Consider the following 27,872-nt stretch of genomic DNA (forward strand, 5'->3'; position numbering starts at 1 on the left):
ATTTCCAAAGTTTACAAATGAGATAAATTTGGAAGAAAGAGAGTTTATCAGGTAATATCCAAAATACCAGCCAAATTCAAAGATTACTAATTTAAAATATAGGCATTTCAACAGTGCAAACAATGCAGATGAAATGCTAAAATCATTCCTTGTGTACAAAGGAAGACACATTCTGGTCTGATTCTATGAACATTCATTATTCACTTTCTATGTGTTAGGCATTGTGTTAGATGCCTACAATACCTTAATAAAATACTATTTACAGATGTCTGTGACTCTAAAAGCCACTTCTTTAAGTACTCCTCAGTACTTGTACACAGATTTTAATTATTTTTATTGAAAATAGCTTAATAATTACAAAACGTGTTTATTGTAGAAAGATTAGAAAATATAATCAAGCGAAAAGTTTCTAAAAATCACTCATAATCCTGTTATCCAGAAATAACCATCATATCAGCTGGGTGAATGTCTTTTCAGGCCTGTTTCTATGCATATACTTCATTTTATAGGGATGTATTTCTGAAACAACTTACTCTCTTCCCAGCTTTCCTTTTTCTTAAGTGTAGTATGCTAATTATTATTTAATTTCATCATGATTACTCAAAGTTATGATTATAAGCATCAATTATTGTTCTTTTCTTTTAATCTAAGATTGCTATATGAAGTCTTCATTCTGGAGGTCTGGGAGAGGCAGCTGAGAGGCTACTTTTAATCTAAAGAGAGCTCCAGGACTCAATGAAATCAATACCACAATAGAACAAGGGTACACATGTTCAGAGATTGTTCTGAATTACATATGGACTGTCACCTGCAGAAATGGCCTTCACACTTCATGCTTGATAGGGTCTTTTGAGAGAATGCTCCAGTCCAAGGGCGGGTATAAGCATAGTTGTTTGATGAGGTGATTTGAAAGAAAATTTTGGGTACAAGTTTAGCTTTTGTTACTAGTATGAAATCTAGTTGATGGCTTACAGGTTATGATTTGAAGAGTATTGGAAAATATCTCAGAGATATCTCTCCAGAGATATCTTTCATCATCTATAAATTCACCATTAGAATTACTTCCTAGGTATAGGGTATTCAAGGTCACTGTGAAAATGCAAATGTCTTATCTTGGAGGGGGAGTATTGTAAACCACCATCATATAAAAACACCCGAGTTTGAAGGAGAAATGGAACTCAGCAAATAGCAGAGTACCTGGCATACAGTACCTGCATGATAACTAAATTTGTTACTTGAATGTTGCATGAAAGGGTACAGAGGTTTTGAGATAAGCTTGAACAGAAACAGCCCAGAAAGTAGGACAGAAGAACATCAAATACAAATAATGGTTCCTCTGCTGGTCTCAGTTTATGGAATATTCAGTGTTCACAACTTGTGGAATGGTGAATATCCTAAATAAAATAGATGAGAAAAAACATGTTGTACCTTTTGCTATTCTAAAAAGACATGTAGACAGGAGATTGAATTCCCTAATCCAAGTTGAGTTGAATATTATTCCCAGGATGACCAGACAAGAGCTAGGTATCTTTAAGAGGAAGGAAAGATAACCAGTTTTCTAGATTGAGTGGAAATTATTGCCAGGTTCCAGCAAGGCAGTTCTCACCTAAAGGTATGAGACAACCGTTATTTGAATGACAAAACAAACCTCTTTCATAGTTGACTTCATTTATGGCTGGAGCTTCAGATCAAGAGTTTGCTCATCTCCTTCCAGTGCTCTATTTATAGGAAAATTATTCTAGAGCAAATAGAGTATAATGCTGAACTTGATAGTAAAGTTAGACTGCCTGGCTTGGGAGCCAGAATCTTTATACCCTATCTGATGAGCCTGTTACCACCCAGAGACACATGGAAGAGTATAGAATTATGAAAAGACAAGAAGTTGAGCAAAGTTTGGTTAAGAAGGAAATTCAGGTGCCTGTGGTGCCATTTTGCTTAGGCATCAGGAAAGCGTCCTGCTTAGGGCTCTGTCCAAAAGGAAAGAAGTTAGGAAAGCTTGAGAGGAAGGAGGTGGAAAGGCATGAAAGGATAAGACTGAATTTGTGTCATTTTACCATGGCTGGCAGAGTATTCTCAGTCCCATGAGGTATAGGAGAGGTAAGAGCGTTTAGATATTACATGGCGTTTGCTCTTGCTTTCTCTTTCCACTCCTTGGGTTTTATACTATCTTTTCTCTCTGTCCCTCCACATTGGCTAGAACATTTTGTAATAGCTTTGGATGATGAAAATAGGCTGTAAGTGTTAAAAAAAAATGCCAGAAAGTCAAAATTTACCTTTCTGCCTTCAAATTTTCTATCTACGGGTGGATATTTTAGTTATGAAAATTCAAATTATAGTAAGGATGTCAGGGAAAGCCCAGTAAAGGTAAGCTAATGCACTTTCATATATGCTCAAATTTAATGCTTGCAATTTTAATTTTAGAAACATACTTAAAATATGTGGCTGCTGTCTTTGGTGAGAGAGAAGTGGAAAAAAAATCTTTGCATTCCAGGAAGCAGCCCAATTTTAATTAAAAATGCCGGGCTAATTTGTCTCCCTCCCAGAGCCACTGATATTTTGCCTTTGGGCTGTTGTGTAGACTTGTCTGCCATTTGTCTGAATATAAATAACTCTCATTTTCACACTTGTCTTTTCTTGTAGTTTGTCAAAATGGTTGCTTATAGCAATAAATTAATTTCCTATCTGGTGAGCATATATATATATATATATATATATATATATATATATAGAGAGAGAGAGAGAGAGAGAGAGAGAGAGAGAGAAAGAGACAGACAGACAGACAGACCGCAGACATAGGCAGAGAGAGAGACAGCTCAAGCACACAATGATACAAGAGCAAGCTAGCACACCAACTTATCAACAAAAGACTATTTTATTGGTTGTATGAAAATAAGAAAACATAGTTCTGTCAAGACAACTCTCTAGTTGGATGATTTGCCAGAAGGACTCATAGAACTTAGAAAAGCTGTACTTGCCATTATGGCTCATTATAGTGAAAGGATACAAATTAAAATCAGCAAAGGAAACAAGGCACATAGGGCAGAGTCCAGGAGAAACTGGGCACAGGCTTCCAGTTGTCCTCTCCCAGTGGAGTTGTAGAGGCAGCATTTAATTCTCCCATTAACAAAGTGTGATAGCACATGAAAAGTGTTGCCAACCAGTAAGCTCATTGGAGCCTTGGTGGCCAGGGTTTTATTAGGGGTCAGTCGTGTAGGCATGGAGCTCCACATGACTGACCTTAGCTACTCAGTCTCCAGCACAGGCCCGCCACCACCCCCCCACTTCCTCCGTGATCAAACTCCAGTGTGGCCCAGGGTAACAAAAAGCAGTGTTCAAGTTAAATCACATTGTTAGCATATTCTGTCTGGTGTGGTCCAAGGCCCCAGGTATACAAAGACATTCTGATCAGGCAGGATGTTCCAAGGGTTTATAGGTTATTTCCCTGTAGCCTGTGAAGGGTCAGCCCTGAAGACCTTTGGAATAACCAGGCCTTCTGAGTTAACCCTTTACTGCACACGGTGGTGCCAAATACAGAGGTGTTTCACACAATTCTGAATGCTGAATTAACTTCTTTTGGAAAAGTGTGAAGGCAGCATGGTTCCTTTGCCCTCAAAATGTTGAAGGAAGTGGACAATATTGCCTTATGTTGAAGGGCTTCTTCTGTAGTGTACATGTTCTAATGGGGGATTAATTAGCATTGTGGCAGCCAATACCAGAGACTTGTGGAGTAGTCAGTACCACTAGTCATATGTGTGTTATGCTTGTTTCTAGAGACCCCTTGTAACCATTTAAAAATATTTCCTAGAAGGGGAAATACCACGTGGTTAACTATTCTTGCCTCTACATAAATTTCTTTATCCTTTTATGTAACATATCATGTAGCAGAGGAGAAACCATAAGGGAGTGGTGGATGGAAACATTTTTTATTTGGAAAAGTAGGAGCAAAGATCTGGGCACAGAGTGCTAAAAATGGTAAGCTCCTGACCTTTCATGGGGATTCCTGAGAATCAAAGGAACATTCTGATGACAGAGGGTACATGGGGAATTTTCAATATGAATTTAATATGAAGATATATTTCTCTAGCTTCCCAAAATTTTTTTGAGGGCAGGCCCTGGGGATATGATGTGTTTTTAGGCTTTGTGTTTACCTGTCAATCTCACTTGGTTTCAAACATTTAGAAGAATAATAATGGATATGTAGGGTATATGGGTATCCATGGCTTATATCAAAGACCTCTTACCCATGGTAACAAGATTAGTTCCAGACCCCACCTCTGGGTAGAACAAGGATGGCAACAGTGGTGGGAGTTTAAAGGAAAGCCCTGGCAGTTTGCTGAAGGTGAACTGGAGTATAGGGTAACATACCCGATCTCATTCGACATAGATATGGTTTAGTGAAAAGACCAGTATACTTTTATGTTATGAATGTATAATTTTATATCTAAATAATTTGAGTTACCTAGAAAATACAAAATTGTTAATCACATGGTATTTTAGAACCAAACTGAGTCCTCTGTTATTTGGATCCTAAATGTATAATAGGGCACATTTGGTGTAATGTGTAATAGGGGGCGTTTGGTAAACACAGATCTGAATAAACTTGGGCCTCGAGTATTAATTGTGATGCCTGAACATGTTTAATACACAGAAAACTTAATGAGAATAACTTATCACAACAGTAAATTATACTAAAAAAATTTTGGAGGGGCCTTAACTGGTAGTTCAGTTTTATGTTGGTCTTTGTCCCTTATGGAATATAGAATTTCTTGCACTTCAGATTCTGCCAAGTTGTTTGTATAAAGGACCTCCTGAATTTTTTTTTGTAATTAAGTTTTGAAAATGTTTTGGATTTTGTTAAAGAGGGATTGATTTGATATTTGTTTTGTTTTCCAAATGTATTTTACTTTCAAACAGTACAGTTTAAACACTGTGTGATTTTTACTTAAATAAGGAGCTGCCTAATTCTAATTTTTCTACCCTCCATTTTCCCCTCCTTTCTTTCCTGTTGCTCTCATTTTTGCCCTCCTCTGCCACCTTTTCTCCCTTCTATTCATCAATCCAGCTATCCCTGGAATATTTACTTAACACTCTCCTATTTACAGGTACAGTACTGGTTACTAGGGACAAAGAGATGAGTAATCATATCTTTTCCTTAAGAATTCCACAGCCTCACTTATATTTAGTGTTGTCAGTCTTTTTAGTTTTAGCCATTCTTGTGGCTGTGAAGTATTATCCTCTTTTGGTTTTAATTTACACTTTTCTGATGATTAATGGTGTTGAGTACCTTTTCTTGTACTCATTGTTCATTCATATATTGATACCTTATTTTGTGAAGTGTCTAGCTCTTTGGCTATTTTTTTTCGATTTTTGTCTCTATTATTATATTGTGGGGATCCTAAGTTCTGAATACAAGTCCTTTTTTAGATATATGCATTGAAAACATATTCTCCCAAGTCTGTAGCTTTTCTTGTTACTCTTTTAATGGTGTATTTTGATAGAGAAATTAATGAAGAATTCATCAATATTTCCTTTATGTTTAATATTTTTGTGTTACAAGAAAAATCTGCCTGCCCAAAGTGATAAAGATATTCACCTATGTTTACTTCTAGAAGCTTTCCAGTTTTAGCTTTCATGCTAAAACTGGATCTGTTATCCATAAACAACTAAATTTTGTTTATGCTGGGATGTAGAGGTAAATGTCCATTTTCTTTCTATTTTAATAGACTATTTTTTTAGAGGGGCTTTAGATTCCAAAATCAAGCAGAAAGTATTACTTAACTATTCCTCTCACCCCTGCCTCCCCCACTACCGTACATCCCAAATTTTGTGTAGTGTGTGAGGTAGAGGTCAACGTTATTTTTCCCCCCATTTTAATAGATTTTAGAGCAGTTTTCGATTCACAACAAAATTGAATGGAAAGTACACCTTGCCACCACACATGCACCACCTCCCCCACCCTCCACATCCTACGCCACAGTAATACATTTGTTACAGCCTACGAACCTACATCATCATCACCCCAAATCCATAGTTTACATTAGGGTTCCCTCTTGGTGTCATACAGTCTATGGGTTTTGACACATTTATAATGACATGTATCCTCCATCATAATATCATACAGAATAGTGTCACTGTGCTAAAAATCCTTTGTGCTCTGCCAGTTCATCTCTCCCTCCTCCCTAACCCCTGGCAACCACTGATCTTTTACTGTCTTCATAGTTTTGCCTTTTCCAGAATGTCATATATTTGGAATCATACTGTATGTAGCCTTTTCAGATTGACTTCTTTCACTTAAATATGTATTTAAAAGGTTCTTCCATATCTTTTCATGGCTTGATAGCTCATTTCTTTTTAGTGCCGAATAATATTCCATAGTCTAGATGTACCATAGTTAATTTATCCATTCACCTGCTGAAGGACGTCTTGGTTGCTTCTAAGTTTTGACAATTAAGGATAAAACTGCTATAAACATCTATGTGCAGGTTTTTTTGTAGACATGTTTTTAACTCCTTTGGAGAAACACCAAGGAGTGCAGTTGCTGAATCATATAGTCAGAGTATGCTTATTTTGGTAAGAAACTGGCAAACTATGTTCCCGTGTGGCTGTACCATTTTGCATTCCTACCAGCAGCAAATGAGAATTCCTGTTGCTCCACATCCTTGTCAGCATTTGGTGTTGTCTGTGTTCCAGAGTTTGGCCATTCTAATAGGTGTGTACTAGAATCTCATTGTTTTAATTTGCATTTCCCTGATGACATATGATGTTGAGCATATTTTCATATGCTTATTTAACATCTGTGTATGTTCTTTGGTGGAGTATCTTGTTAGGATCTTTGGTCCGGTTTTTAAATTGAATTGTTTGTTTTCTTCTTGTTGAGTTTTAAGAGTTCTTTGTATATTTTGGATAACGGTCCTTTATCAGATGTGTCTTTTGCAAATATTTTCTCCCAGTCTGTGGCTTGTGTTCTCATTCTCTTGGCATCATCTTTTGCAGAGCAGAAGTTTTTAATTTTAATGAAGTCCAGTTCAGTTATTTCTTTCATGGATCACACCCTTGGTGTTGTATCTAAATAGTCATTGCCATACTCAAGGTCATCTAGATTTTGTCTTATGTTACCTTCTAGGAGTTTTATAGTTTTGCATTTTACATTTAGGTCTATGATCCACTTTGAGTTAATTTTCATGAAGGGTGTAAGGTCCGTATCTAGATTCACTTTTTTCATGTATAGTTGTCCAGTGGTTCAGCACCATTTATTGAACCATTTGTTCATTTAAAAAATATGATTGTCCTGTAATTCCTACAACATATGTTGAAAAACCTTTTCCCTAATTGAAATGTTTTGGTGCCTTTTTGAAAATCAGTCGACCATATCTATGTGGCTCTGCTTTTGGACTTTTTAGTCTGTTAATCTATTTGTCTGCTGTACCAATAACCGTGTCTTAATAATTATATTTTTACATAGAATAAGTCTTTAAATTAGGTAATGTAAGTCTTCTGACTTTGGAGCTGTAGCTCAAATTGGGGAGAATTGATATTTTGAAGTCTTGTAATCCATGAGCATAATAAATATCATACTCTTTTTACATATCCTTTAATTTCTTTCATCAGTATTTTATAGTTTTCAGTAGATACCTTATACACATCTTTTATTAAATTTATTTTATAAAATTATTATTTTGATGTTACTGTGAGTAATAATGTAGAATTTATTTTCTAATTTGCTTGTACCTAGGGTAAAAAACAGTTGATTTGTTTATTGACTTTAAAATTAATTAATAATTTAAAATATTTCAAGGGTTTTTGTGGCTTCCTTAGAATTTTCTATGTATACAGTTATGTCATATATGAAAAAACGTTTTATTTCTCTTCCTTTCTAATATTTAAGCCTTTATTTCTTTTTCCTGCCTCATTTCACTCATTAGGACCTCTAGGTCAGTGTTGAAGTGCTGAGAGTGAAATGCTTGTCTGATTTTAAACTTAAGGGCCAAATGGCCACTATTTCACCATTACGTATGATTTTAACTGCATGTTTTTCTTGTGGATGCCATTTATCAAATCAAGAAATTTTATTTCTTTTCCCAATTTGCTAAGAGTTTTTAGCAAAAGGAGGTGTTGGATATCATCAAATACTTTCTCCACATCTACGAAAATGGTTGTTTGATTTTTGACCTTTATTCTGTTAGTGTGGTAAATAACATTGTAAAATCAATGTTTAAAAAAAAACCTGTTTTATTCTTGGAATAAATTCACCATGGTCATTTTTATATAATATGGGGTACAGTTTGCAATCTTATATTTAGGTTTTTGCACCTATGTTCTTGAATGATTTTGGCACGTAATTATTCTTTCTAATAATGTTTTTTTTTTTTTGGTCAGGTATTGGAGTTAAAATTATGCTGACTTTATTAAATAATTAAGGAAGTGTTCCCTTTTTTTAAACTTAAACTCTGTAAGAGTTTAAGATTGGTGATATATTATGTTCATGAATCCTGTAATATTTGATAAAATTCACTAGAAAAGACCTCTGAGACCTCTCATGGATCCTGTAATATTTGATAAAATTCACCCAGAAATCTTCCACTGTGGTTGTGGATTTGTCTGTTTCCATTTTCTCTTGTGTGTGTGGTCTCAGCTTTTTTTTCCAGTTTTATTGAGATATAATTGACATGCAGCAGTGTACAGGCATAACTCATTTTATTGCGCTTTACTTTATTGTGCTTCTCAGATACTATGTTTTTAACAAAATGAAGGTTTGTGGCAATCCTGTGATATTAGATGATGGTTTGCATTTTTAAACAATAAAGTATTTTTAAATTAAGCTATATACATTATTTTTTTAGACATAATGCTATTGCACACTTAATAGGCTACAGTATTGTGTAAACATAACTTTTATATGCACTGGGAAACCAAAAAATTTGTGTGAGTTGCTTTACTGCAACATTTGCTTTATTGCAGTAGTCTGGAACCAAACCTGAAATATCTCTGAGGTATGCCTCTATAAGTGTAAGGTGTATAGCATAATGACTTGTCTTACATATATTGTGAAATGATTACCACAATAAGTTTAGTTAACATCTGTCTTCTCATATAGATGCAAAAAAAAAGAAAAACATGTTTTTTTTCCCTTGTGATAAGAACTCTTAGGGTTTGTTCTCTTAACAACTTTCAAACATACTGTACAGCAGTGTTAGCTGTAGCCATCATGTTGTACATTACATTCCTAGTACTTACTGATCTTACAACTGGACGTTTGAACCTTTTGAACAGCTTATTTCCATTTTTAATCCTGTATAATTTTTCCTTATATATTTCAAAGATATGTTATTAGGTTTATATAAATTTAGAATTGTTTATCTTCTTAATGGATTGATCCCTTTGTCATTACAAAACATCCCACTCTGTTTCTAGTAATGCTTTTTGCCTTAAGGTTTACTTTGTCTATTAGTCTAGCTTCATCATCTTTCTTTCAGTTGGAGTGTGCATGACATATCCTTCTATCTTTTTAGTTTTAATTTTCCATATTCTTATATTTAAGATGTGTTTCCTGTATGAAGCATATATATTTGTCTTTAGTCTGACAATTTAATTGGAGTGTCTTGTTCATTTACATGCACTATAATTAGTACATATATTTGCATTTAAATCTATATTGCCAAATCCTTCATATGTTTTCCATTCATTCTAAGTTCATTTTGTCCTCTCTTATCTTGCCTTCTTTTGGATTGACTAGTTCTTATTTTTTCACCTTGTATTAGCATGGTAACCACATACTCTTCTATTATCATTTTAGTGGATGCCCTAGATATTATAGCGTGAATCCTTGGCGTCTTCCAAGCTTCAAACACAGTAACTACATTTTAACCCCTTCTCAAATTATATGCTATTCTAATTGTATTTTAAATCTCTATTTTTTTTTTTTTTTTGCGATATGCGGGCCTCTCACTGTTGTAGCCTCTCCTGTTGTGGAGCACAGGCTCCGGACGCGCAGGCTCAGTGGCCATGGCTCACGAGCCCAGCTGCTCTGCGGCATGTGAGATCTTCCTGGACCAGGGCACGAACCCGTGTCCCCTGCATCGGCAGGCAGACTCTCAACCACTGCACCACCAGGGAAGCCCTCTCTATATTTTAAACCCCACAAGACATTATTATTATTGTTATTGTTGTTTAGAGTCAATACAGTTGACCCTTGAACAACATGGGGGTTGGGGCGCTGACCTTCTGTGCAGTGGAAAAGCCACATATAACTTTATAGTTGGCCTTTGTATCCATGGTTCTGCATTCAGGGATTCTGCCAAGAATGGATTGTGTAGTATTGTAGTACATATTTATTGGGAAAAAAACGTGTATAAGTGGACCCTAGTAGTTCAAACCTGTGTTGTTCAAAGCTCAACTGTATTCATCTGGATTTACCCATAATTTTTTTTTCAAGTAAACAAATTCTTTAATTAAAAAAATCAATGTTTTATGGGAAATATGTAAATAAAACCACTGATGAAGTAGCCGCTTTAACAGGGATTAAAAAAGAAAAGATCCAAGGGTAGGTTATGAAGTGCCTCACATAAAATTCATTCAGTACATTATTTGTAAGCAAGTTAAGTTGAAGAGAGAAGCAAAATAAATGGAAGACAGAAGCGCAAAAGTGCTGCAGGATGTCATCAATATGGTTAATTTTATAAAAACTCACATTTAATATATACTGGAATCTATAAAACATGTTGCAATGATATAGGGAGTGCAGGGGGCCAGTCAGAGCATGTGCTTTGTTGTGCAACTGGCCTCTGTCCTAGACCTGGCTGGACCTGCTCTACAACCTTAGTTATTCACCTAACATCTCTAAGGCTCAGTTTTCTCATCTGTTAAAAAAAGGATAGTTAAGCCTACTGTGAATGATATAATACATAAAGCACTTTATTGTACAGAGATTTTTTTAACACCTTTATTGGAGTATAATTGCTTTACAATGGTGTGTTACGTTCTGCTTTATAACAAAGTGAATCAGCTATACATATACATATGTCCCCATATCTCCTGCCTTTTGTGTCTCCCTCCCATCCTCCCTATCTCACCCCTCTAGGTGGTCACAAAGCACAGAGCTGATCGCCCTGTGCTATGTGGCTGCTTCCCACTATCTATCTATTTTACATTTGGTAGTGTATATATGTCCTTGCCACTCTCTCACTTCGTACCAGCTTACCCTTCCTCCTCCCCGTGTCCTCAAGTCCATTCTCTATGTCTGCGTCTTTATTCCTGTCCTGCCCCTAGGTTCTTCAGACCATTTATTTTTTTTTTAGATTCCATATATATGTGTTAGCATACGGTATTTGTTTTTCTCTTTCTGACTTACTTCACTCTGTATGACATCTCTAGATCCATCCACCTCACTACAAATAACTCAATTTCGTTTCTTTTCTTTTTTTAACATCTTTATTGGAGTATAATTGCTTTACAATGGTGTCTTAGCTTCTGCTTTATAACAAAGTGAATCAGTTATACATATACATATGTTCCCATATCTCTTCCCTCTTGCATCTCCCTCCCTCCCACCCTCCCTATCCCACCCCTCTAGGTGGTCACAGACCACCTAGCTGATCTCCCTGTGCTATGTGGCTACTTCCCACTAGCTATCTATTTTACGTTTGGTAGTGTATATATGTCCATGCCACTCTCTCACTTTGTCCCAGCTTACCCTTCCCCCTCCCCATATCCTCAAGTCCATGCTCTAGTAGGTCTGTGTCTTTATTCCCGTCTTACCCCTAGGTTCTTCATGACCTTTTTTGTTTTTCTTAGATTCCATATATAGGTGTTAGCATATGGTATTTGTTTTTCTCCTTCTGACTTACTTCACTCTGTATGACAGACTCTAGGTCCATCCACCTCACTACAAATAACTCAATTTCGTTTCTTTTCATGGCTGAGTAATATTCCATCATATATATGTGCCACATCTTTATCCATTCATCTGTTGATGGAAACGTAGGTTGCTTCCATGTCCTGGCTATTGTAAATAGAGCTGCAGTGAACATTGTGGTACATGACTCTTTTTGAATTATGGTTTTCTCAGGGTATATGCCCAGTAGTGGGATTGCTGGGTTGTATGGTACTTCTATTTTTAGTTTTTTCAGGAACCTCCATACTGTTCTCCATAGTGGCTGTATCAATTTATATTCCCACCAACAGTGCAAAAGGGTTCCCTTTTCTCCACAGCCTCTCCAACATTTATTGTTTGTAGATGTTTTGATGATGGCCATTCTGACCGGTGTGAGGTGATACCTCATTGTAGTTTTGATTTGCATTTCTCTAATTATTAGTGATATTGAGCATTCTTTCATGTGTTTGTTGGCAATCTGTATATCTTCTTTGGAGAAATGTCTATTTAGGTCTTCTGCCCATTTTTGGATTAGGTTGCTTGTTTTTTTAATAGTGAGCTGCATGAGCTGCTTGTAAATTTTGGAGATTAATCCTTTGTCAGTTGCTTCATTTGCAAATATTTTCTCCCATGCTGAGGGTTGTCTTTTTGTCTTGTTTATGGATTCCTTTGCTGTACAAAAGCTTTTAAGTTTCATTAGGTCCCATTTGTTTATTTTTGTTTTTGTCTCCATTTCTCTAGGAGGTGGGTCAAAAAGGATTTTGCTGTAATTTATGTCATAGAGTGTTCTGCCTATGTTTTCCTCTAAGAGTTTTATGGTGTCTGGCCTTACATTTAGGTCTTTAATCCATTTCGAGTTTATTTTTGTGTATGGTGTTAGGGAGTGTTCTAATTTCATTCTTTTTTATGTAGGTGTCCAGTTTTCCCAGCACCACTTATTGAAGAGGCTGTCCTTTCTCCACTGTACAGTCCTGCCTCCTTTAATAAAGATAAGGTGACCATATGTGCGTGGGTTTATCTCTGGGCCTTCTGTCTTGTTCCATTGAGCTATATTTCTGTTATTGTGCCAGTACCATACTGTCTTGATTACTGTAGCTTTGTAGTATAGTCTGAAGTCTGGCAGCCTGATTCCTCCAGTCCCGTTTTTCTTTCTCAAGATTGCTTTGAATCTTCGGGGTCTTTTGTGTTTCCATACAAATTGTGAAATTTTTTGTTCTTGTTCTCTGAAAAATGCCCTTGGTAGTTTGATAGGGATTGCATTGAATCTGTAGATTGCTTTGGGTAGTAGAGTCATTTTCGCAATGTTGATTCTTCCAAACCAAGAACATGGTACATCTCTCCATCTGTTTGTATCATCTTTAATTTCTTTCTTCAGTGTCTTATAGTTTTCTGCATACAGGTCTTTTTTCTCCTTAGGTAGGTTTACTCCTAGGTATTTTATTCTTTTTGTTGCAATTGGATTTACCCATAAATTTAAGCTTTGTAGTCTACTGCTTTCTTCGCGCATTTCTATGTTTGCATCTGGGATTGTTTTCCTTCCTCCTGAAGAACACTCTTTTACTATTTCTCTCAGGTTGACTCTAGGCAGTGAAAAATATATTTTGGTTTTGTTTAACAGCTACTTTCTTTCAGCACTTTGAGGTTATCATTCAGTTTTTGTTTTTTTCCTGGATTCCGTTGTCTCTGTTGAGGTAAGCAGCAAGTTTAATTAATATACTGAACATAATCTATCTTTATTCTCTGTTTTCTTTTTTTTCTTTATGCTTTTTTTTTTACTGAGATAAAATTCACTATTTGAAGCATTTTAAAGTATAGAATTCAGTAATTTTTAGTATTCTGATTTCTTTTAAGGCTTTCTCTTTGTTTTTCATCAGTTTTACTATGATGTGCCTATGTATGGTTTTAATGATTTTATTTCCTATTTGGGGTTTATAGGGTACCTTGCATCTTTCATTTTATGTCTTTCTCCAGTTTTAGAACCTTCTCAGTCATTATCTCCTCAAATATTACCTCTCCTACACTCTTTTTCTCTTTTCCCCTTTTGAGACGTTTTTCCTCCACACTTTTCTCTGCTTCTTTCTGTTTTTTTCTGGCCTATTTTCTAGTTCACTAAATTTCTCTTCAGAGTTATTTAATATTCTTTTTTTTTTTTTTGGCTGTTTTGGGTCGTCATTGCTGTGCGCAGGCTTTCTCTAGTTGTGGTGAGCGAGGGCTACTCTTCATTGTGGTGTGCGGGCTTCTCATTGTGGTGGCTCCTCTTGTTGTGGAGCATGGGCTTCAGGTGCACGGGCTTCAGTAGTTGTGGCATGAGGGCTCAGTAGTTGTGGCTCATGGGCTCTAGAGCACAGGCTCAGTAGTTGTGGTACATGGGAGTTGCTCTGCAGCATGTGGGATCTTCCTGGATCAGGGCTCGAACCCATGTCCCCTGCACTTGCAGGCGGATTCTTAACCAGTGTGCCACCAGGGAAGTCCCTATTTAATATACTTCTAAGTTCATGGGTTGAATTCCTAACTGTGGTTATTGTATTTTTAATTCTAGAACATTGTTTCTTTTTTATAGTTTCTAGTGTTTTTTTCAAGTATTTATAATCTTTTATTTCATTGCATATATTTACCGTGGTTATTTAAAAAACCCATGTATGATATCTCCATTATCTTTATCTTCTGTTGTTTCTTTTGGTTTTCTATCATTATTATCTTGTCTGTGTACTCATTTTTGATTTAGTGCTGGGTATAATAAAAATATTATAGTAAGAGTTTGAGTCCTAGTATGACAGTAGCTTCCTAAAGAAAGGATCATACCCTTTTTCAACTGACAAATGTCTGTGGGAACTCACAGTCCTGGATCACCTTAATGCAGTTTCAGTGACTACTATGCATAGTCCCTGAGTGAGCTGGTCTTTACCAGTCCATCCTATTCTTAGGACATAAACCCTTGTGGCCCCAACTTAAAGCATTTAGCAGCATGCACCCTCTCCTCCCCAGTAGACTCTGGATTTCAGTTTTTCTCCCCTAACCTCATCAGATTTTCAAATTTATTGTTCAGTTTCTTAGTCTCTCATCTGCTTATTCCAGAATGAAAGATCCAGCTTAACCTTCCTTGGTTTCCTTCTCCTTTTATATCTTTACAAGCTTTTGCCATCTTTTTAGTTCTCCACTGCCTTCATAGAGACTTAAATTTTGTTATTTTGTAAATAGAATTGGTTTTTTTTCTTTCTTTTTCAGATAATAAACTTTTAAAATATTTATGCCAAGTTTTCTAGTTGTTTTGGGGAAAAGTTGGTCTTTATTTCTTATTACCTAGTTCACCTTTATACAAAGTAGAAATCTACTAGTTGGTTTTAAAGTGTCCTTATTTGGTCAAATAAAATTTTTGCAACCTTTTATCAGATCCCCAGAGTCTTTTTGTGAAGATTTTACTTACCCATGAAGTCTCTAGGTTTAAGAGCCACTGATTGAGGGGATACAAAAGAAATAAAAGCTCTCATCCTTGTGATTAAGGAACTTATATGTAGTTAGTAAATCATATTTACCATGGATGAAGTAATTAGTGACTTGTAGAATACTGTTTTTATACAAGGCTTTGATTGGGTAACATGACCTACAATAGCAGTTCAGAATTCACCTAGAAGATAGGGCTAGAGCTAGGGTTTGAAGGATGGAGATTGCCAGAGGGAGGGGGAAGGGTATTTTGGACATGGAATGACATAAACTAAGTCTTAGTCACCATTGAACTGATTTAATTCATAGCATGATGACTGAATAGTTTATCCCTTAATCCTTCTTTCCCTTGGTATGTTGTTAATAGTAATCAGGCTGGGCTGAAACCTTGGGAATTCATTGGTGCACACTGTGATACATGTGTTAATTTGATTGCCTGTGATTTCTGTAGCAGACCCTGGGCTGCAGCAAACATGCAGGTAATTGTATAAAGTCTGCATGGTCCCCCAGCAGGGTGTTTTACAATCAGCACCACCTCCGGAGAATTTCAGCTAATCCAGCTGTTTTCTTCTAATGCTCAGTTTGGGGACTCCCCTGTACTCACTCCCCTGCCTTGCTACCTGAGTGAGACATGTGTGACTATAAGCCTAAAGTATAAAAGTAAAGATTAAGAAGGACCCACATTGCACCTGCCTATTCAGGGTGCTGATTTCACGTGGCTGAATGACATGTTTTTGGAACTCAATATTTTTTCCTGTGAATCTGCTAAAGATGCATGAAGCATCTTATACAACTCCTGAGGTCACAGAGCCTCTATCTTTTAGGTATTCAGTGGGTCTGAATTGCTGGCAGGGGTCAGGAGAGTTGAGAAGGTAGTGTTATGAGCATGAATTTAACTTCATAAACTCAGATGCACAAGAAATATTTTATATGTTTTCTCTAAATCAGATTTAATCTGCTCTGAGCCCCCAGTTTATCAGGCTAGTTGGAAATTCAATCTCAATTATTATTGGTCCTTTTTCCTATCCCCATGCCTCCTACATTGTGCAGTGATCCTGGGAGTCTAGCACAGAATAGGACGTGCCGGGAGGGCTCTTTGTTCTTTGGTTCATACTGATCACCACTGACGTACTCCTCATCCAAGCCTGCACGGTCCTTTGAAGGTAAGTTCTGCTGTGACTTCCATGGATTTTTGCTGAGTCTTTGTGCCCCAGGGCCCAAGATGTAGCCTCTTTGGATACCGTCATGCACCCATGTTCCTCTGAGGCCCTGCCACCATCACAGGGTGCTATGAGGGGGAGAGCATCTAAACACAGTTCCCTCCTTAGCCTTTTAGAATCTTTTCTTCTTTCACAGAGGCAGAGATGAAAGTGTAATGGCAAGTACTCTGAACTTACCTTGAAACTATGCTACTAGTAGACATCACTGTCTTCCACTGGGTGAAAGGGGGTTGTGGGAACCTGGCAACTATGAGAAGCAAAGGGACTTTACAATCATCACTTGATTTACCGATTACCTATTTACCTCTTCATTACCTATGCAATGATTAAGATCTAGTCTGTTTCCTCAGGTTCTGTTCTAATGGAGGATGAAGATGTAGTAGGAAAAGGGGCCCTTATTGCTACTGACTTCAACTTCTGAGGGGAACATCTTACCTCTTAGGTCTCAAAGTGCCTTTTTCAGTTTCATTGGTAATTATGAGTCAGTCATTTTTTGGGGCTGTTTGGCCTGTAACTGTGGGAATGGATGAGTGTGCCTATTTTTGCACTAAGTGCTCCTGGGCTGTGGCCTCAAAGCCTGGAACTGTGTGGCTCAGGCACTTTTCTGAAATCTCTGGCTTTACAAGACTTCCTGCTGCAGATAAGGACACTGACTTCTCTTATCTGCTTGTTCCTAGTTGCTTCTCTGGCGAGATACTGACTTTACCTGCAGAGCTATATTGCTTTTATCCCTGAACTATATACTGCAGACACTCGAGGTTAGTGCCAGGAGAGGAAAAAGGGTAACCGTTTCTGGGGAAAGGAGTTGTGTAGGTGGTAGTTGCTTTAAAAAACTGGGGGCTAGAGTGATATTTAGTCAAATATGGCTGCCACACAGCAGTGAAAGAGCCTTTTGGCATCTTTTTCAAAGAGCTCTACACTGACATGCTTTGTACGCTGACAGTTATTCTAGGAAAGAGTGTTTAAAATGTTTCAGCCTTTTAAAAAAATCCCTCACCTGTTTTAGTTGTATATCACGTTTTCGTTGAGGCTTCTGGAATACTAACGATGTCAGGTTTTTATTAATTCAGTGATGCTGCATTGTAAACCAGAAGGTTTATGTTCTTGGCCCATACTGTTTTAATTTTCTAACCATCTGAGCAAACTGCAAATATTACTTGATAAGTATCTGAATGCTCTTCTTGTCAAGTATTTATTTATCCCAAAAATCTTGGTCCTGGAGAGAGAGCCTTTTATGTGCAATTTTGACTTTACATTTTGTAAACCTCTATTGATTTTTTTTCATCTCCACAGAAGTGGGGTTCCTATTCAGAGTTTTATCCCCTTTAACAAATGTAAGTGAATCTAAGTGGAACTTCTACAGAGAGCCTTTAAAATTGCCCTAATGACTTAGGGGTATCAGGGTTACAGGCATTCTTTTTTATTTAGGCAGAAAGGAGTTAATTGTGAGGAAAAAACATGTTAAACCAAGTTCTCCCAGCAGAAGAGAGGGTAGTTCCTTAAAAATCTGTCTTCCTGTCACTTGAGATCTATCTGTATGAGAGAAGGAAGGGCAGCAGGCATAACTGGAGAGTATATAAAGTAGATCACCTAGTTCCCTGATTTTTTTTCCCCCACTGGATGGTCCCTCTCCTTAGCTTGTTTGGAGACCCCCCCATGCTTTCTATACCCTGACAAAACTTGGTCTTAGGAAGGAATAGGAAACATATTCACAGTAAAGTCTGAATAACTTAAAGGCTTAACATGTCACTATCCTAATACATTTGCATTTGAATAAGCTGGCAAAACTCAAAAGAAGGCCTCTCATAGGAGAGTTTCAGACATCAGTCCTTCAGTGGAAAGGGTATTCTTTTGGTGAGTAGTACCTTTTTGCACCCCACCCCCAGCCATCAGAATATCCATTTGGGGTCTCCCTAAACTTTGTTCGTAAATCTGATTCTGACTAGTAGTATCCATGCTGAGTGGCAGTTGAACTGTAGCTGACCAAGTCTCTGACTTGATCTTTGACACTGTGTGGGGGGGTGGTGGAGGTGGTGGAGGATAGAGACGTCAAGAGGAAGAGCAGTGCTAAGAAGGGAAGCAAGTCTGCCATGCACGTGCATCCTCTGTGGGCTCAATGAGGCTATATGTTGTGGAAAGATGGAAAAGCAAGCATAATTCCTGGTTCTTAGAGTAATAAGATAAAGGTGTATAATTTAGTAAACTACATTTGGAGTCATGCCAGTCTGGGATTGTATATATCATCCTAACTTCTTCTTAGCTGTATATTCTTGGATGAATTCTTTTCCCTCTCTAGCCCCAGATTCCTCAAATGTAAAGTGAGACTCATGCCTACCTGCTGTTCAAGGATGCCAAGAAGAACAAATGAGATAATAGATATAAAAGCATTTTGCAAACACAAAGCTATAAAGTGCAGTTTAAAGCTGAGATGTTTGTAACTGAGGATAATAGTTTAAGAATATTCAGCTGATGTCTTTAACCCCCTTCTCCCTGCTTTTTGCTGCAGTTGCATTACCTTTCACTTTCTTGGTTGGGAAAGGCCACACCAGTATAAAACTGGTGGCATAGCATGGTTAGACAGAAATACTCTAGTGCTCCTGGGCAGTGATAGAGGGCCCTGTACTCAGAAGGGCCCTGTACTGGGCTTAATGCTCTGTTCTCCTCACCTTGAAATTATTATTATTATTATTTTTTTTTTGCGGGCCTCTCACTGTTGTGACCTCTCCCGTTGAGGAGCACAGGCTCCGGACGTGCAGGCTCAGCGGCCATGGCTCACGGGCCCAGCCGCTCCGCGGCATGTGGGATCTTCCTGGACCAGGGCACGAACCCGTGTCCCCTGCATCGGCAGGCAGACTCTCAACCACTGTGCCACCAGGGAACCCCGAAATTATTAATTTTTGAACAAGGTGTCACACATTTTCATTTTGCACTTAATCCCGCAAATTATGTAGCTGATCCTGGCCCTGGGCTGCTCTCTGTTCCTTTGTGGAGTTGGAACTAGAAAGAAGTTTCTTTATGACTCTGCTGGGAGGAGCATATGGAAGTTAGTTAGCTGAGATTCTGGCTGGCGGGTTTCCTGGAGGGGGTTCAGTTACAGGAGTTAAGCAGCTCTCTAGATGAGCCTTGTGGGGTGGTTAGCCTGGGCTAAGGACCAAATGTTAATTCCGAGCCAAACATCTGGGTGTCCATTGTGTTAACAAGTGCCTAATCAGCAGCAAGGACCATCAGGCCATGACCATGATAAAAGAAAACTTAGAATTTAGCAATCCCTGGCTTTAGCAGCAAATGCCAAGAGAGTGAGCGGTGACTAGGCAGACAAGTCACATTGCCACAGAGCCCCAAGGAATCAGAGTTGGAGGACAGTTACAAGAATCCGTGCATGATTGTGAGCTTGCCTCCCATTTCCTTCTGCTACAAAGTTATGTAATGGTTACAGTGAACACGTAGAACTTAGTAAAGTGAAGTCATAAAGCGCCTGCACTCTTCCCATCTCCCTCACTGCTTGCTCAAACCTGCTTGGTGATTTGGTTCTTTCTTTGCCACAGGATGAAATCTTAGCAGGTCCTAAAGCTTTTGGATGATTAAAAGTCCCCGGTCACATTTGCCCCAAGAATTGTCTCTTTTCAGTAATGAAAATTTCAAATCCTATGTAATAATTAATATTCTGAACTTCATTTGAAGTTAAAGCTTCTTCCCTCCCTGAGAATGGTTTGTTTCAGACTTAACTGTAGTATAAAAGGGGGCATATTTTTATATTCTTTTCTCCTTTCATTGTGCATCTCCTTTTATCCCTTCCCCCAATGTGATAGCCACATTTTATGAACTCTTTCGGTCACAGTGGGTAGAAGAATGAGAAGTAAGAAATAAGAAAATCTTACCTGAAAGGTCTTATTGTGGCTTGACTTTGATGTATCTGTTTGGCAGGTATTAAACCTTACTCTTGAGGTGTCATCTTTAGTTATTTGGTGATCTCTTACCTCCACATTCTTTAGCAAAGTTAGCCTGTCTTCTGGATGGCTATTAAGGAACACTCTCCCATTCCTACCCACTCCTAATTTTGATGATGTATCTTCAGGCTCTTTCTGCTGAGGTCCCATTGCTCTAGGCTTAAAGCCCTTTTGAGATGGAGGATTTAAGAAAGCTCACTTCTGGTCTGTGGTAGACTGAATAATGGTCTTTCAAAGATGTCAGTGTCTGAATCTCTGGAACCTGTGAATAGGTTACCTTACATGATAAAAGGGACTTTGTGGGTGTGATTAAGGATTTTGAGATGAGGAGATTATCCTGGGTTATCTGGGAGGGTTTGATATAATCACAAGGGTATTTATAAGAGGGAAGCAGATCAGAGGGGAGAGAAGACAATGTAATAGTGGAAGTAGAGATTTGAGTGATGTGGCCACAAGCCAAGGGATGCCAGCAGTCTCTAGAAGCAGGAAGGGACAAGGAATGGATCGTCCCTTGGAGCCCTCAAAGGAACCAGTCCTGCTAACACCTTGTTTAGTCCTGTAAGACTCATTTTGGACTTCTAACCACCAGAACTATAAGATAATAAACTTGTTTCGTTTTAAGCCACTTAGTTTGTGGTAATTTGTTACAGGAGTAATAGGAAAGAAATATATGGTCCAAAAGAGATACTAATGTGTCATTTATGTGGACAAATTCTGGGAGTGTAGGCCACTGTCCATGCACCATCCTCTCTTTACTCTCAGAACAGCTAGCCAGCCACAACCTCTTGCCCTTTAGATTTCCAGATAGACACTAGGCTCCTGTTACCCCTAAATGGCAGGGGATAAAAAGTAAGCCCTCTGAATGTTCTTCTTGAGGGCCCTCTCAGTTGACTTAAGGTAATGGAAAGACATCAACTCCCTTCTCCTATGGGGAAAAGGAAGAATAATATTACTAGAAGTCAACAACTGTTTCTTTTTTATTGAAGTATAGTTGCTGTACAATATTATATAAGATACAGGTATATAATATAGTGATTCACAATTTTTAAAGGTTATACTTCATTTATAGTTATTGTAAAATATTGGCTATATTCTCAATGTTGTACAATATATACTTGTAGCTAATTTGATACCTAGTAGTTTGTACCTCTTACTGCCCTACTTCTATATTGCCCCTCCTGCCTCTCCCCACTGGTAATCAGTAGTTTGTTCTTCATATCTTTGAGTCTGCTTCTTTTTTTGTTATATTCACTGGGTTGTTGTATTTTTTTAGATTCCACATATAAGTAAGATCATTCAGTATTTGTCTTTCTCTGACTTATTTCACTTAGGGTAATGCCCTCCAAGTCCATCCACATTGCTACAAATGGTAAAATTTCATTCTTTTTTATGGCTGAGTAGTATTCCATTGTATGTATGTATGTGTATATATATATATACCACATCTTCTTTATCCATTCATCTGTTGATGGACACTTGGGTTGCTTCCATATCTTGGCTATTGTAAATAATGCTGCTATGAACATTGGGGTGTGTGAATCTTTTCAAATTAGTGTTTTTGTATTTTTTTGGATAGATACCCAGGAGTGGAATTGCTGGATCATAGTATAGTTCTATTTTTAGTTTTTTGAGAAACCTCCATACTGTTCTCCACAGTGGCTGCACCAATTTACATTCCCACCAACAGTGCAAGGTTTCCCTTTTCTCCGTATCCCTGCCAACGTTTGTTATTTGTGTTCTTTTTGATGATAGCTATCCTGACAGGTGTGAGGTGATATCTCATTGTGGTTTTGATTTACGTTTCCCTGATGATTAGTGATGTTGAGCATATTTTCATGTGTCTGTAGGCAATCTGCATTTTGTCTTTGGAAAAATGTCTATTCGGTCCTTCTGCCCACTTTTTAATCAGGTTGTTTGGTGTTTTGATTTTGAGTTCTATGAGCTTCAACTATTTCTGAAAGGAATTGTTTCTTCCATTTTCCAATCCCTCCTCAACCTCAACTCACTTATACCAGAGGTGGATATTGCACTAAGGGTTGTGAAACCTTTAAAGGTTGTTGGACACCACCTTCAAAATTTTTGCATTGGTGGTTCAAGAGCCCGGCTTTGGAATGGAAGCATACTTGTGAATAATTTTTTTATTCTTAACCTTTTGAGGTATAAGATTAAATAGATTGAAAAGACTCCATTTTAATATCTTCTTATATTCATGAAAGCCCTTTCAGAATGCCCAAGTGTGTCATCTTAGGGATGAGCAGGGGGATGGAAAGCACATTTTAAAAACTGAATTTATATAAAGAGACTGTACCTTAGAGTTTAAATTATTAGATTGGGCTAAAATGAACAAATTGAGCTAGGTAAAATTTTCTCTTCTATCTTTTTTATCTTCTATCAAGTGGGTGAGGGTTTATGAGGAATATCAGATCAGTTATAGAATAAATGAATAAGCTACACTTTCTTTATGCATCTGAGTGCAGTATGAGTGGATTTTTTCCTGCTACATGCTTGGTTTTTGAGTACCTAATGATTGGCAAAGTCAGCAATGCTTCTTCCACGTCAGGACTATCTTAGGGACTACCTTAGTGATTGCTACGGAAATTGGTTACCTAATTTAATTAAAGGTCTTTACTGAGTCGTAAAATTAGAGAACTCTCCAGGTGTAGTACCTGGCCCCTGGTGGAGGAAAGAAGACCCATCCATAAGTCTTCAATATTTCTAGTATAAAGATTACTGTAGTGGGATAAAACATCTCCAAAGAATAGATGTAGAAAGGAAAATTAAGAATTACATCCCTGAACCTTAGCCCAGCTTAGAGGACTCTAGGTTCTAGCCTTCATACCCTGCTGTAAGGAGAGTTATCTGTCAGTACGTGCAGTGCTTGATTACTGCATGTAATATCTCAAGTGAGAAAAAAATTATAAAACTAAACACCCAGAAACATCTGTTGGATCTGAAAAAGCACAATGCTAATTTACGTCCAGAACCATCGTCTGCTGAGAAACGAATTAACAGTATGGCATGTTTAATGCATAGTATACAGCATCTTAGTTGCAAGTGTCTCATCTTCAAACAGAATATAAACTTGGCTATCACACCTATTGCTCAGACGGTAATTAAGCAAATAAAGCTTATGCTTAGATTGCGAGTGATTGTAGGAAGCTAACAATATAATTTTAGCTCTATAAAGTGAGTGACCTCATGTGTTTTGTTAGAAGTACATGTGATATCATCCAAAAAGCATGGAGTAGGGGTTAGGAAGCAGAGGTTCTAATCCCACCATTGACATGTGTTAGCTATTTGATCTTAGACAATTCACAACTTATCTGGGTTTATTATTTTTCATCAATTAAATGTAGGTAATATTCCCTACCCTGTCTATTTCATAAGGTAGTTGTGAGGCTCAAATGAAGAAATACACATGAAAGAGCTTCATGTAATATAAAGTGCTATACACATGAAGATTATTATGTTAAGCTTTAGAACGACTCATGTATGTGGTGTCTTTATTGAATTCCCATTACCTCTCGCTTTCCCTCTAAGGAATTCCCATCACTGTCTCAAGGATAGTCTATTTTCAGTGGGCCATCTTGAGTGTGGTCTACTATTTTAGTTTCTCAAGACATTTCCCTTTGTATTTAATGAGTTTCCATTACAGGGAGGGATGGTGAGAGTCTGTTCCTGCCACCTGAAATTGTTTCAGAATTTATCTGTTTATTTTTTTATGTTAGAATTACTGGAATTGCTGGCATATATCTCCCTTTTTGCATGTTCTTTTTCTTTGTTCATAGTTCCAATGTTTAAATACAAGATTGCTTTTCTCTATATTATTTCATTCTTGGTGGAATGTTAATTGCTAGTAGCAATTAGATTCGAAGCTTTGAAGAATGGGTCAGAGCAATTTAAGGCATATAAACTATGTTGATTATAGTAAACCAAGTCGTATTAGTCAGGATAGGCTAGATTATGCTGCAAGAACAAAGAACCAATGAAATCTCAACGGCTTCAAACATAAAAGGTTTATTTCCTGTCTGTTCAAGCTGTGCATCCATCTCAGGTCTTTGGGGGCTGGGCTCTGCTCTGCATTGCCGTCACCTTCACTCTAACCTCACTCTATGACTCAGGCTGATGGAGAAACAACTATAGGGAGCATTGCTAGTCTTTGTAGCAGAGGGAAAAAAAGAGACCTTTGAAGGTCCTTACAGTAACAATTCTCTGGTTCATAATCAGCATATGTCACTTTCAGTAACAACCCATTGGCCAGAACTAGTCATGTAGAACCTCAGAAACCACACGGAGGCTAGGAAGTGCAATCCTACTACATGCCTGGAAGAGGGAAAATTTAAACATTTTGACAAGGTTAACTAAATTGCTCACACTTTTTTGAGGCCTCTGATCTGCAAGAGAGGAGATTGGAATCATTTGTTGGTTTTGCTGTGGACAGTCTTTCTGGTGTCTGGGTCATTGTTAATTTGCCTCTGAGATCTGATTTGTACAGTTAAATTCCTTGATAAAGTCAACACAAGCATTCTTAAGTCTTTCTCTGGTTTCAGTGATGCCACTTGTTATGTTGATGGCAGGATTTGGTAATCTCCAGCCCTCCTATGTTTCTTCTTCTAAGTGGTATTAGTGAAAAATGTCACGTCTTAGCAGTGGTAAGAAACAGAAGGATTCTAGTTTGTTTATGTGACTGTTTTTGTTAATGCTTCAAGTTTCCTATCATGCATTCATTCATTCATATCCATCCATCCATTCAACTAACAGACTTTTGCTGAACACCTCCTGTATGCCAGGCTCTGTGGTAGGTGCTGAAGATAAAAAGTAGAACTAAACATGGTCTCTTTTCCAAGGAAATTTCTTGTTTTCTAATCCATGCCCCCCTGATAAACATGAAAATGTCATACTGTTAATGTTTTGAATTTCAAAATGCTGTGACTAAAAACACATCAAAGAAATGACCATTTTAGAATTTCTTTTTAAAAACCACCCACATAACTCTTTCCCCAGAAGATTTTATGCTCCATTCCTCACTGCTCCCTGTCTCTGTAGCACTCTTTCACCTCCACTCCCACCCCAGGTTGAGAATGTGTTGTCTAATTATGTCATTTGCACTTATATCCATTGTTAGAATGGATATTGGGGAGCTTTCAGGCCGTGTGTATGAGCCTACAGTGACCTTGAAGGATGAAAAGACTTTGGGTGGTCAAATTCAGGTGAGAAGAGATTTTTTAACTGAATTATGACACATTACATTATGATTCTTATTCCCATTCTATTTCTGTTTTCAGTTTCCTTTGTATACCTTCACAGTACTGTGAACATAGTAGATGCTTCTTCTACACTTGCTTGTTCTGTGGATAAAGGAGTTAACCTACCCTAAAACTCTTGTTTGGAAGCTCAGGTATTGACAGGCAGGTAGCTGTAAAATGTATTAACTGCAGCAGAAACAAATTCTCAAATATTAAAGCCTTTCAACCTTTCACAAGGTATTCTAAAAGACTGTAATAGCCTGGATATAGACAGAGACTTTGGGGAAGAGAAACTCAAATTCACTAATTGGATGATTTAGAGACAGAGATATATAATCTGGGACTCCAGAACCTCCCACTGCTCCCCAGAAACAGCTAGTCCTTGGCCATGGTGTGAGAACTTTGTGTTGTTCTGATTTAGCCTTGATTCTTTAGGTCCTTATTACCTGGTTTGAAATCCCCATCTCTGATCTAATTTTGCAAATAAAGACTTAGGGCATTGGCTCTGCAAGACCAGCGTTAAAAGTCAGAGATATTTCCTGAGTATGCATCCCTCACCATATTTTTTTTTGGATGTCATCTTGGATGTCACAAAATGTCTTTCCCAGAAACCCCAAAGGGAAGCAAGAAGGGACAGTGGGAATGAGGGCTTCATGAGAATACCTAGGAAACTCTGAGTGTCACATTAACTCTGCTGATGCCCTTTACCAGTTTGGACCTGTCTCCATCTTTTCCTTCATTCTCTCTTTGCCATCGCCTTTCCTTGCTCCCAGGCCACCTGACTTTACTGCTAGGTTGGCTTCCTTCCAAACTGTGCAGCCCTGCTGGTTTGCCTAAGGAATGGCCTTCCTCACCTACTTTACAGTTTCACTCTGATTTTTACCAAAAGATAGAAACCTATTATCAGCACTTCTTGTCTTCACCTCCAGATTTTACTTTGTGTAATTGCCCAAGTGAATTCCAGGGGGTAATTGCCATGGAACATTTGGTTTATTGCTTTTTAGAAATTTGTTGTTATCCATGTTGTTGTTGTTGTTATTATTATTGTATTTGCAGCAAAGAATGATTTTATAAATCTAACAGTTGACTCAGATAATCTCTTATGTAAAGGGAAAAATAAATCACACATCAGGTTTCCTTTAAGCGAGACCTTCCTGTCATCACAGACTTCCTGCTGTTCCTTTTTCTGCAAAGCGGTCCTTCTGTTACTGTTCTGGGAAATTTCAGTGGGTTGTCTTTGGGAAATGCAAAAGGACAACAACCTAATATTCTCTTCAAAGGGTAATGCCTTCTTCAGGACATGGCCACTTTTCTTTTGTACTTCAGATAATCAGCAGCTCTGTATGCTATAGAATGAGACACGTGTAATTTAAAAACCATTTCCTGCATCTTAATATCAGACTTTACTAGGAAACCAAAGTCCTGTTTCTCCCCTTTCTCCATCCCTTTGCCCTTCAGAGCCAGTATTCCTTGAGGCTAAATGAACCCGGACCGTTTATTTTTGCCCCTTTTCTCCTCTCTCGGTTCTCCTGGAGGATCAGCATTAAAAATATTATATTACTGTTTAAGTTTTTGCAATGTGTGTTTCCATTCCCTGAATGCAAGGCTCCTCAACCAGATCAGGTACCTGATGCTTTTATTTCCCTGATCACCTTCGGCATTTCATGATTTCTAGCTTTGCCTTGTGTATAAAAACATGAAACTCAGAAAAACTGTGGATCAAGGCCAGGCCCATCTTCTATTTATAAGGTTTTTCTTCCCAGTGTATTTTCTAGCTCTTGGGAAGTTGCATTCATAAAAAGTTGTAAGATTCTAATTGGAATTACTAAACTGCCCAGGAAGAGCCCTATGAGGTGAAGTTGAGAAGGGAAAGCAAACTTGATACTGACCATACTGAGAGAGTTCTAGGAACATCAGCTTGGAGAGGCTTTCATTTTATAGACTCTATGGTGATCAACATCCAGGACAAACCCCTTTAGATAAATAGTCTTCATGGTAAAGATTAATAGTTTAAAGTATCAGAATTTTGTTCCAATTACTTTGTTACTAACCCATGGTTAAAAATCCCAATTGCAGTTTGCATCCTCTGGGTAGCCTTCCTTGATGACTCTAGACCAAATACATTTTCTTCTTTTCTGAACTCTTAGCA

The sequence above is a fragment of the Leucopleurus acutus genome, assembly GCF_964270905.1.
Source record: "Leucopleurus acutus genome assembly, chromosome: X".
Taxonomy (NCBI): domain Eukaryota; kingdom Metazoa; phylum Chordata; class Mammalia; order Artiodactyla; family Delphinidae; genus Leucopleurus; species Leucopleurus acutus.